This window comes from Macaca fascicularis, chromosome 4, assembly GCF_037993035.2.
Source record: "Macaca fascicularis isolate 582-1 chromosome 4, T2T-MFA8v1.1".
Taxonomy (NCBI): domain Eukaryota; kingdom Metazoa; phylum Chordata; class Mammalia; order Primates; family Cercopithecidae; genus Macaca; species Macaca fascicularis.
Window position 1 is genome coordinate 149,788,482 of NC_088378.1, and position 13,017 is coordinate 149,801,498.

General features: G+C 35.3%; 1 pseudogene; it reads left to right on the plus strand.

Annotated features, from left to right (window-relative positions):
* Nucleotides 1-9,651: 9,651 nt before the first annotated feature.
* On the plus strand, nucleotides 9,652-9,745 carry LOC123573166 (U6 spliceosomal RNA; annotated as a pseudogene).
* Nucleotides 9,746-13,017: the final 3,272 nt, after the last annotated feature.

Genomic DNA, 13,017 nt, shown 5'->3' on the forward strand with positions numbered 1-13,017 from the left:
CATTGGCACATGGAACATACTCCAGGATAGACCATGTATTAGGCAACATAATAAGTCTCAAAAAAAATTTAAAAATCAAAATTATATCAATTTTTAAAAATCAAAATTACATATTTTCAAGCCACAGTAAAATGAAATTAATAAAAACAACCAATGTCATTCTTGACAGAAATAGAAAATAGTTACTAAAATTTGTATGAAACCACAAAAAAGTCTTAACAGTCAATACAATGTTGAACAAAAATAACAAAGCAGGAAGCATCACTTCAAAATACACTAGAAAGATATACTAACCAAAGCAACATGACATTGATATGAAAACAGACACATAGGCCAATGGAACAGAATCAAGAGCTCAGAAAAATATTCACATGTTTACAGCCAACTGATTTTCAACAAAGGTGCCAAGAACGTACATTGGTGAAAGAACACTCGCTTCAATAAATGGTGGTAGGAAAACTATATATTTATATGTGAAGAATGAAATAAACGACTAACCCTTACCATATCACCTTACCTGTTAAATTTTTAAAAATTTTGCACAGCAAAGGAAACAATCAACACAGTAAACAGACAATTTACAGAAAGGAAGAAACATTTTCAAATTGTTCACTTGACAGGGGACTAATTTGCAGAATGTACAAGGAACGAAAACAATTCAATAGCAAAACAAAAACAAATAATCCCATTAAATACGGGACAGAAGATCCGAATAGACATTTCTCAAAAGGAGACATATAAATGGCAAACAGGTATATGAAAAAATGCTGAGCATCACTAATCATCAGAGAAATGCAAATCAAAATCACAATGAGATATATCATCCCAATTAAAATGGCTACTGTTGTAAAGACAAAACATAACGAATGCTAGCAAAGATTCAGAGAAAGGGAAACTCTTGTACACTGTTGGTAGGAATGTACATTAGTATAGTCAGTATAATAAACAGTATGGAAGTTGCTTAACAAAAACAACTAAAAATAGAACTATTAATACTATATGATCCACAGTCCCACTACTGGGTATTTATCCAACAGAAAGGAAATCAGAATATCAAAGGGATACCTTCACCATCATTTTTATTGCAGCACTATTCACAATAGCCACGATTCAGAATCAACCTAAGTGTTTGTCAACGGATGAATGTATAAATGTGGTACATAAAAATATAATGGAATACTATTTAACCATAGAAAAGAATGAAATTCTGTCATTTGTAGCAACATGGATGGAGCTCGATATCATCATGTTAAGTGAAATAAGCCAGGCACAGAAAGACGATTATTCCACGTTCTCACCCCAATGTGGGAGCTTAAAAAAAAAAAGGTTGAGGTATTGGAGGTAGAGAGTAGAATGATAATTACCAGAGGCTGGGAAATGAAGTGGGATGAAAAGAGTTTGATTAATGGGTACAAATATACAGTTAGATGGAAGAAATAAGTTCTAGTGTTTGACAGAATAGGATGTCTATAGTTAGTATATTTGAAAATAGCTAGAAGAAAAGATTTGAAATTTTCCCAACACACACAAAGATAAATGTTTGAGGTGATGGATATCCCAGTTACCCTGATTTGATGATTACACATTGTATTTATGTATCAAAATATCACATGTACCCCATAAATGTGTACAATTATTATGTATCAATAAAAATATAAAATTAGAATATTTTAAATATAAACACACTTCAATTTTGACATAGATTAAAACTGAAACATAGTAGAGGAAATATTAGCTGATATCCTTCATCACATCAATTTCTCTATTTGTATACAAAGTTTAAAACTGATGAAGTGTCTACTTTAATGTGAGGCAGTGATAGGCTGTATAGTGTCCACCAAACAGTACAGGCTATAGAGTTATAATAACCAGGTTCCAGTCACTTATCTCACTCATGTGGCCTTGGCGTGCAGCCTTAGTGCATTATTAATCTAAGCTTTCTCCTTAGATAACTGAGGTTAATGACAAAATCTGTCATTGTCTCTCTCAGTGTTATTGTTAAGGTCAAATAAGATATTTCATAAAAATAAAACTATTTGTGTTGTTACTATCATCATCATCCTTATCATCATCATCATCATCATGCAACTGAGAAATATGTTGACTTTTTGGATGGATATGAAGATACTTGGGGCAATAATCAATCTTGTTGACCAGATTAGGTAGTTCCTGAATTTAAAATTGTTCCAGAGACAATGCAGAATTTAAAACTCTGAGTGCTCAGCAAGACACTCTTGGTTTACATACCTATTTATTTTACTTTACCAAACTTCTACAATCTCACTTCTTCCTGTCTTTTCTTGCCTAACTTTTAAGTTCATGAATTTGTAGTTTAGAATGCTGCATTTATTCCTGACAACTTTAGAAGAAGCTCAAGGATGAAGAGCACAGTTCTTATTGCATGCCCACCTTTTCATGTGTCACTTTCAACATTTCTAAATCCCAAGTCAGAGATAAAGTAGAGATTAGTTCAGGTAGCATAGATCTGTCAGTTGCTCAAAAGCAGGTGCAATAATTCAAGCTTTAGTTATGGGGAGGCTTGGAGATTTTAAATTATTTGGCAACAGATTTGAAATAAACTAGTCTGCTTTTCACAGTATGCCATTTTTAAGGGAGTAGATTTCAGAAATGCCATATTTATTCTTTCTAAGTAAAATTTGAAATCCCTTAAGAATAAAATGCTTTATTAATTCTTAATTGCAGATTATTTTTACCTTAATTGCTATTATGGTTCAATCTTCAAAAGGAAATTGTATGTGACCATCTTTTATTTTAACCTTGGCATGTGGTATAGTTTGGATTTGTCCTCTCCAAATCTCATATTGAAATTTGATCCCCACTGTTGGAGGTGGAGCATGGTGGGAGGTATTCATTGAGTCATGGGAGCGGCTCCTTATGAATGCCTTGGTACTGTCCTCTGGGTAATGACTGAGTTCTTGCTCTGTTAGTTCATGTAAAAGCTGGTTATTTTAAAAAGCATGGCACTTTCTGCTCTCTCTTCCGTCCTTTCTCTATTGCCATGTGATGTCTGCTTAATTTCCCCTTCTGCCATGATTGGAAGCTTCCTGAAGCCCTCACCAGAACCAAATGCTGGTGCAAGCGTCTTGTACAGCCTGCAGAACTGTGAGCCAAATAAAGCTATTTTCTTCATAAATTACCCAGCCTCAGATATTTCCTTTATAGCAATGCAAAATGGACTAAAACAGCATCTCATATAATTTGTGACTCTGAAATCTTTTGGGTAAATGCTCCTTAGCAGACATGCTTAGCATTTAAAAAAAATATCATTGCCCTAAAGAAACAGTAGATTCCCCAACAGCTTCCAAATTGAATATCTAATTTAGGCATGGGAGTTTTCTCCCCCCTAAAATAACAAGAACAGAATCAGTTACAGTATTATTTTGTGATAAAAAATTTTATGAATAGTTTACAATACATCTTCAGGATCTAAGACCTCAAAAGATCAATCTTGCCCAAGGCCTGAAAATGTATGCAAAACTGTCTTTGTTTCATAAATAATTATGCTTATGCTAGTATATCATTTCCATTGTGTTTTATTTTGTTTGTTGCCTATAGATTTTTAAATCATAAATGACATAAAACCGTATTCCTAGAAATCTTCCTGCCTCTCACTAATGCCTCACAACATTCCCATATTTCCCTGAATGCTATATTGCCTCGGTACTGTTTTTGAGTGATATGATAATAACAGAGCGTTATCCCTGATTGTAATTCATTTTGCTTGCATATCATTCTTGTTGTGTTTGAATGTGTACAAAGAATACTAATCACTGCACTGTATGTCTTTAATCTCTATCATAAAGAATTTTTGTTTGCATATGCAAGATTTTCAATAATATTTGCATAAAGAGTAAGTCAGACACTTTGATTACTAGTCATCTTTTCACAATTTATAAGATTTTACACTTGGGATACTTTTTTTTTTTTTCCTTCAATTATTTGTTTTACTCTGTCAGGTTAGGTATCCTCTCATTTGTATCAATAATAGCTAATATTCAAGAAAGCAAAGTAGTGAGAAAACCTTAATCAGAAAGTGCCAATGCCAATTAATAAACTTGAAATTTGAGAATACACTTAAAACAATTCTTAATCCAGAGAGGTAAAATACTTCTTTAACTATAATATCCTTTTCTTCTGCATTCCCAAAGATCCAGTGTTTAACACATGATCCAAAAAACCTTTCAAATTTTGTTTAACAAAGAGCTGGAACAAAATTTAAAAACACAATCAAAAAGAAGCTACAAAACAAAGATTATGTTTTCAGAAAAAATTCGATGGAGCAACAAGGGTTTGTATTTGTCCCTCCACTCTTTAACTCTCCCACAATTAATCTTATCCTGAAATATGTGAAAATCTGAAATCACTTCTTGCCTATGAACAATGTCATGAAGCCTCTGGGTTCCAAGGAACAGGCTCAACCTGATCAGTGTGGTGGAATTTTATTAGAGTTCTCAACTATGGTTATCAATCTGTATCACAGTGCTAACTTTTGAGTATATCTTCTAGAAATCCACCTGCTACATGATTTTTCTCCTGGATCACACTAAGTCTCTGAAGATCATATCCTAGGCCTCTTCCCATCTCCTTCAATTTAGCCAGTGAATTTCTATAACCATTAATACTCTCCTTTCTTCATTTTGATGACTATATTTTAATCAAGTTTTCTACTTGTTGACTATGCTATTTAAACATATTACAAACCAATTTTTAGTATAGTAGGATATAGGTTTTAATAAGATACAGTGGAATTAAATGAACAAATAAGTAACTCAACCTACTAACACATAGAATCTCTAAAATGTATCACTGGTTTTTTTTCATAATAATTTAAAAAATTGGATTCACTTTTCCGTCCATTTTGTTGAGTCTCCCATATATGTGTAGACATATTTCCGGTTTCTAGAAGCACTGGTGGTTTCACCACTTATTTAATATTGCAAGAAATCATCATCACAGCAGTCATGCTCTGAAGTCCCAAAGCTAATATTTACCTGTGAGACACTTTACATTACCTCATAAGCATGAGAAATTTAATAAAGTTATTATCCCCATTTTGCACATTAACAAAGAATTAATAAAGTTAAATAACTTGCAAAGGTAAGATACCTGGCAAGCCAAGAACCTTGGAAGCCCAATCAGATTCTGAATCTCATGCATTTCACAGTCATTTATTTCCTCAATTAAGGTACTATTCAGGTCCACCTTATATGGAATAGAATGAGAATAATAACATGCATATGTTTTCTTATTTGATCCTGTTAACTCTGTGAAACAGGCAGGGGAAATATATGTAGCTTCTTTCTGTGTATCAGGAAATTTATATTTAGAAATATAAAATGAATGACACAGGACTACAAATTTAGTTTATGGTAGAATTTAGACCAGAACCCAGGTCCCCTGAGATGAAATTCAGTGTTTTTCATAGTTATTCTGTGACTCATCACTGTTTCAGTGCGCAGTGTCTGACTAGGTTCACATTTTCAAAGCAGTTTTAAATAGCTGATACCTCTGTTTCCTCAAGTAATAAACCAAAAAAAAAGGAAAAGGAAAAAAATGAAGATAAGCTTTAAAAATTATCCATACATTAAAGACACAAAAAACTTCATTGTATTGATAAAATGGCATGCACACACATTATTTATGACTTTTTGTGATTTTAACATTTTCTTCTTCAAATTTAGAGTTCAAAAAATGTCTAGAAAGAGGAGACTTTCCTATAGTGTTTTATGTAAAATTTGCACTGAGATATTATAGACATGAAATGGGTTTCCTCTGAAAAATATTGAAATGTTTCAGAGACAGAGCATTTATTTTGCTTCTATTCAAATACTCTCACACAAGGAGACACTTATTTTCCAGAGACTTATTCTAAAGCTATCCCTAATAGATGGAAGCCACTACTTGGTTTGAAACTCAGCAAGCATTCTTTCAAAAGACTTTATTTTGGACTAATGTCTTTGGTAAGGATATGAGATACTCAAAGTATAGAGAACTAAAGGAAAAAATACATCTCTCCACTGCTTTGAGAACAAATTATCTTTTGAGGCGGACATTCAATTTAAGATTGATGATAGTTTTGCATTTGCTTTCCTATTTAGTTCTCTTGAAATATGCCATTATTGGTATGTTTGTAATGCTGTATAGTTTAAACCAGTTTTGTAAATTTTTCTTTATGATTACCCTAGAATGCATTATTATAATATAGAATATGCCACTCCTGTTAAATGTGGGGGAAAAGAATTGAGGTGGTTTCTCTAAATTCTAGGACAATTATTTTTTCTAAATATATTTAAAAATGACAAAACCAACACTAGGAGATATATTTTGCTATTTAGATACCTTTTGAAATTTCTAAAATTGTTAAGCTTCAGGTGTTCTTAAATCATAAATAAGGTGATTATATAGTTTGTCTAAAGCAGAACAGTTTTGAGGATGAGAGGAGCACTTTTAGTAATCGTATGAAGGTAGACAAACAGGAGTATGTTCACCTCAATTGTAAGGAGCATTGACATTTCTTTCTGTTTGCTTCCCAAAAGTAATTGCCTGTCCTCAAGTCATTGTGTGCTTATTTGTAAAGACCCATAATATCATCTGGGACCAGTTCTGTTTGACTTTCTCTTTCATTTTCTTTTTTGAGATGAAATTATATAATTCTCATATGGCAAATAGGGAGAAATAATTAAGCTTAATTTTGAACCAGTAAGTTTTGAAATATTTTCTATGGGCATTAAAGGACTTGGCTTGCAGTGAACTTGCCTGCTATTAGTTGGGTTGAAAGGAATGAAAAATGCTTATGATTCTTTCATATGGTGGCTACCAGGAATATTATATTGCAATAGCCTGTAATTACCCACACCTTTCCCTTTTATTTAGCAAGAAGAGAAATATAGAAAATAAAAAACACTCCCAGCAAGATCAAGTCCATTAGCTTCTCTCTCTTTCGTAAGCACTAGGAAGTATATAAGAATGAAAATCCCATTTAAAAACAAGTGCATTTTTCTAAACATGATATATCAACTATATTGAAGTGTGACCTTCTGTCAGGTGTTCTTAATGGGAAGGAATAATATCTTTTCATATTCTATTTCTGAGGGAGAAACACACACACAATTGAGCAAAAATGCACACAAATCTCTTAACCTATGCCCTATATATTATATCTGTCACAACTGTCTCTCAGTGCAGAGGATTCCTGCATTCAACAAAGCATATCTTGAGCACCTGCTGTGTGCCAGAAGTACAAGCTCTCAGTTGAAAGGGAAATGCAGACTATATATTAATAACCAACCAAAAAGCAATCACCAAGTTGTGAAAACTTTGCGTAAGACAGTAGAAACAAATGGGTGGCACTGACTTAAAATATGATTAGGATAAAGACACAGGGTAAAAAGTCAGAATGAGGGGCCGGGGGTCAGTGTGAACCGAGGTCTTGAACCAGAAAAAGCTTGGAGACCAATAAGGTAATCACTCTTGCACACTCTTGCATTATGATATATGATGTCTCAATATAAAGATGCCAAAATATTTGTCTGTTTTCACTTATAAGAAAGATTTTCCCTCCCAAGATCCAAGGCAATTATACAAGAGAATCTGAAATGTGTGTTATCTAGAAATACTGACAGCACTCTGCTCTTACTCCTAAATGATTGTAATGTGTTTTCCTTTTTCGTGATGTTCCACACAACCTGTAAAGATTAAATGCTGGGCAGAGGATTTAACTGCTGTTCTCAGGAAAGGAAAAGGCCTTGGTGAGGGATGTAGAACAGCAAGGTAGCACCCCTTTTACTGTGATTGTACTTACTTCTTGACACTGATTCAGAATGGTTGAATTTACATAACAATTTGCGGAGATGTTAGGTGCATAGATGCAATGTAAGATATTGCTTGAACTAACAAAAAACCTATCCCTTAAGAAGGTTTATTGTTTAGAATTCTCCAATAAAGACATCACAATTGAGGATGGGGATATTTGTATGTTCACAGTAACATCATCTAATAGCTACCTTTAAGCTACATAATTTGAAACTATTATTTTTATTTTTTTTAATTAGCCATTATTTCATTTAAGAAATACATCAGAAATCTTAGGGAGCAGGCTTAAGCTGCCTGTAGATTCTAATTCTGTCATGACTATTTGGAGTGTCAGTAGTCCAGGATTCCCCAAGCTCTATAACAATGAGGGTCATAGGGACAATGAGTGGGCTTGTTGAAGATGCTGCTATGGACAGATTTGTGTCCCCCAAAATTCATATGCTGCAGCCCTAGCCCTGGTGTGATGATGCTTTTTGGAAGTGGGGCCTTTGGGGGATAATTATGGTTTCATGAAGTCATGAGGGTGAATGAAGCCCAGGTCCGATGGGATTGGTGCCCTTAGAAGAAGAGACTCCAGTGGGCTTTCTCTCATTCTCTCTCTCGGCCATGTGAGAACACAGAGAGAATGCAGCCATCTACCAACCAAAAAGAGAGCCTCACCAGAAGGCAATCCTGCTGACACCTTGATCTCGGACTTACAGCTGCCAGAACTGTGAGAAAGTAGATTTCTATCGTTTAAAGTATTTTTGTTTGGGCAGACTGAGACAAATGCCTTCACTTTTAAGACATATTTCCAAAGCTGTCTGAGTAGGTGGTAGGACATGTGCTTCTTTAAGCATGGTCTTTGGACAGCTTGCATAAAAAACACCTGGGAAGCCTGTTAAAATTCAGATTCCTGGGCCAAAATAGACCTACTGAACCCAAATCGCTGGATATAGGGTCCCAGAGCTGACACAGCAGGGTCTTCTCATTTTCCTGGTAAGCTAGACTGTAAGCAGCACAAAGGCAAAGACAATTTCTGTCTCATTCAATACTGGGCTGGCAGCACCTAGCAGGAGGTTATATGCTAGATGCCTCACAGGCGACTTGCTGAAGTGGGAACAAAAGTCCCATTTAAATTCTATAGATTATGACAAGAATGCAGGCAAAACAAATGTATTCTGAGGAGACAAGCAGGCAAAAGATTCTAGGAGCCCATTTAAACCAAAAAAGAGGATTGATTTGACATAGGGTAAAAATCCAGTAAAGTCATCAAAGGCAAATTTTTGCGACTGTTAGTTTGTGTTACATAATCCACCTACTGCTGTAGATTGGGAGTAAATGAGTCACACGTGTTTGAATTTATTTTCTTTTATTTTTTTGAGACTGGGTCTCACTCTTGTGCCTAGGCTGGAGAGCAGTGGCATGATCTCAGCTCACTGCAGCCTCAACCTCCTTGGACTCAAGTGATCCTCCCACCTCAGACTCCCTAGTAGCTGGGACTACAGGCACATGCCACCATGCCTTGCTTTTTTTTTTTTTTTTGTATTTTTTGTAGAGACAAGATTTCACCATGCTGACCAGGTTGGTCTCAAACTCTTGGGTTTAAGCAATCTGCCAGCCTCAGCCTCCTAGAGTGCTGGGACTACAGTCATCAGCAATAGTGCCTGGCCTGAATTGATTTTCAGTACCTATGTTAGACACAGCATTTCACAAAGCTCTGAGTACCTCCAGTAGAGAGTACTTCTAGATCTACTATGTATTTTTCATCAATACATGTAGTCATACCATTAATGCAGTGGACAAGCATTATACTGAGAATAAAAAATACTAGACTTTGTGCTCACTTTAGCAGCACATACACTAAAATTTGAATGATACAGAGAAGATTAGCATGGCTCCTGTGCAAATTTGTGAAGCGTCCCATATTTTTAAGGAACCTAAAAATCTTGAGAAAAGGTTAGACAAATTGTTAACTGGAATAACCAGTATAGGGAAGAACATAAATGACCTGATGAAGCTGAAAAACATAGCACGAGAACTTTGTGAAGCATACACAAGCTTCAGTAGCCGATTTGATCAAGTGGAGGAAAGGATATCAGTGATTTAAGATCAAATTAATGAAATAAAGCAAGAAGACAAGATTAGAGAAAAAAAGAGTGAAAAGAAATGAACAAAGCCTCCAAGAAATATAGGACTATGTAAAAAGTTCAAATCTATGTTTGATTGGTGTACCTGAAAGTGACAAGGAGAATGGAACCAGGTTGGAAAACTCTCTTAAGTATATTATCCAGGAGGACTTCCCCAACCTAGCAAGGCAGGCCAACATTCAATTCAAGAAATACAGAGAACACCACAAAGATATTCCTCAAGAAGAACAACCCCAAGACACGTAATTGTCAGATTCCCCAAGGTTGAAATGAAGGAAAAAATGTTAAGGGCAGCCAGAGAGAAAGGTCGGGTTATCCACAAAGGGAAGCCCATCAGACTAAGAGTGGGTCTCTCAACAGAAACCCTACAAGCCAGAAGAGAGTGGGGGCCCAATGTTCAAGAATCTTAAAGAAAAGAATTTTCAACCCAGAATATCATATCCAGCCAAACTATGCTTCTTAAGTGAAGGAGAAATAAAATTATTTACAGACAAGCAAATACTGAGAGATTTTGTCACCACCAGGCCTGCCTTGCAAGAGCTCCTGATGGAAGCACTAAACATGGAAAGGAACAACTAGTAGCAGCCACTGCAAAAACATGCAAAATTGTAAAGACTATCGATGCTATGAAGAAACTGCATCAACTAATAGGCAAGATAATCAGCTGGCATCATAATGACAGGATGAAATTCATACATAACAATATTAACCTTAAATGTAAACAGGTTAGTGCCCCAATTAAAAGACAGACTGGCAAATTGGATAGAGTCAAGACCCATCGGTGTGCTGTATTCAGGAGAATTAATTTATTCAATTCTTGAATTGAATATTGGCCTGCCTTGCTAGGTTGGGGAAGTTCTCCTGGATAATACACTTAAGAGTGTTTTCCAACTTGGTTCCATCTCACGTGCAAAGACACATGTAGACTCAAAATAAAGGGATGGAGAAAGATCTACCAAGCAAATGGAAAGCAAAAAAAGCAGGGGCTGCAATCCTAGTCTCTGATAAAACAGACTTTAAGCCAACAAAGATCAAAAGAGACAAAGAAGGGCATTACATAATGGTAAAGGGATCAATTCAACAAGAAGAGCTAACTATCCTAAATATATATGCATTCAATACAGGAGCACCCAGATTCATAAAGCAAGTTCTTAGAGAACTACAGAGAGACTTAGACTCTCACACAATAATAGTAAGAGACTTTAATGCCCCACTGTCAATATTAGATCAACAAGACAGAAAATTAACAAGGATATCCAGGACTTGAACTCAGCTCTGGACCAAGCAGACCTAATAGACATCTACAGAACTCTCCACCTCAAATTAACAGAATATACATTCTTCTCAGCACCACATCACACTTATTCTAAAATTGACCACATAATTGGAATAAAACACTATTCAGAAAATGTAAAAGAAGAGAAATTACAACAGACTGTCTCTCAGACCACAGTGCAGCCAAATTAGCACTCAGAATTAAGAAACTCACTCAAAACCTCACAACTACATAGTAACTGAACAACCTGCTCCTGAATGACTACTGGGTAAATAACAAAATTAAGGCAGAAATATAGATGTTCTTTGAAACCAACGAGAACAAAGACACAACGTACTAGAACCTCTGGGACACATTTAAAGCAATGTTTAGAGGGAAATTGATAGCATTAAATACCCACAAAAGAAAGCAGGAAAGATCTAAAACAGACACAATAATATCACAACTAAAAGAACCAGAGAAGTAAGCAAGAGCAAACAAATTCAAATGCTAGCAGAAAAAAAGAAGTAACTAAGATCAGAGCAGAACTGAAGGAGATAGAGACACAAAAAACCTTCAAAAAATCAATGAATCCAGGAGCTGGTTTTTTGAAAAGACCAACAAAATAGACTGCTAGGCAGACTAATAAGAAAAGAGAGGAGAATCAAATAGATGCAATAAAAAATGATAAAGGGTATATCACCGCTGATCCCACAGAAATACAAACTACCATCAGAGAATACTATAAACACCTCTACACAAATAAACTAGAAAATCTAGAAGAAATGGATAACTTCCTGGACACATACAACCTCCCAAGACTAAACCAGGAAGAAGTCAAATCTATTAATAGACCAATAACAGGTTCTGAAATTGAGGCAATAATTAATAGCCTACCAACCAAAAAATGTCCAGGACAAGACGGATTCACAGCCAAATTCTAGCAGAGGTACAAAGAGGAGCTGGTACCATTCCTTTTGAAACTATTCCAATTAATAGAAAAAAAAAAAAAAAGAGAATCCTCTCTAACTCATGTTATGAGGACAGCATCATCTTTATACCAAAATCTGGCAGATACACAGCAAAAACAGAAAATTTTAGGCCAATATCCCTGATGAATATTGATGCAAAAATCTTCAATAAAATATTGGCAAATCCAGCAGCACATCAAAAAGCACAATCAGGTCAGCTTCATCCCTGGGATGCAAGGCTGGTTCAACATATGCAAATCAGTAAACATAATCCATCAGATAAACAGAACCAATAACAAAAATCACATGATTATCTTAATAGATGCAGAAAAGGCCTTTGACAAAATTCAACAGCTTTTCATGCTAAAAACTCTCAATAAATTAGGCATTGATGGAATGTATCTCAAAACAATAATTGCTATTTATGACAAACCCACAATCAATATCATACTGAATGGAAACTGGAAGCATTCACTTTGAAAACTGGCACAAGACAAGCATGCCCTCTGTTACCACTCCTATTCAACATAGTGTTGGAAGTTCTAGCCAGGGCAATCAGGCAAGAGAAAGAAAGGGTATTCAATTAGGAAAAGAGGAAGTCAAATTGTCTCTGTTTGCAGATGATATTATCGTACCTTTAGAAAACCCCTTCATCTCAGCCCCGAATCTCCTTAAGCTGATAAGCAACTTCAGCAAGGTCTCAGGATACAAAATCAATGTGCAAAAATCACAAGCATTCCTATACACCAATAACAGACAGAGAGCCAAATCATGAGTGAACTCCCATTCACAATTGCTAAAAAGAGAATAAAATACCAAGGAATACCAC